Genomic DNA, 260 nt, shown 5'->3' with positions numbered 1-260 from the left:
TCACAATGAAAATGGGTTGAAAAATAACCAAAGATAATTTGAAAAGTTGTATATTGTCGTCCCGTGTACATAGGGAATGAAATTTTGCATAAACATCCCTCCTTTTCGAGGACGGTCACACACTCTCACACCCTTTTATTTAGTCACTTTCGATATGATTATGTTAACCGTGATCATTAAGTTTCACAGAGAAAACGATGAAATACCATTAAACAAAGGCAGGGCTACACCATCTGTGTGTATGTGTGAGTGTACATGTG

The sequence above is a fragment of the Penaeus monodon genome, chromosome 22 (genome assembly GCF_015228065.2).
Source record: "Penaeus monodon isolate SGIC_2016 chromosome 22, NSTDA_Pmon_1, whole genome shotgun sequence".
In the NCBI taxonomy this organism is placed as follows: Eukaryota; Metazoa; Arthropoda; class Malacostraca; order Decapoda; family Penaeidae; genus Penaeus; species Penaeus monodon.
The sequence above is the reverse complement of the archived record's forward strand: the minus strand, read 5'-3'. Positions refer to the sequence as shown.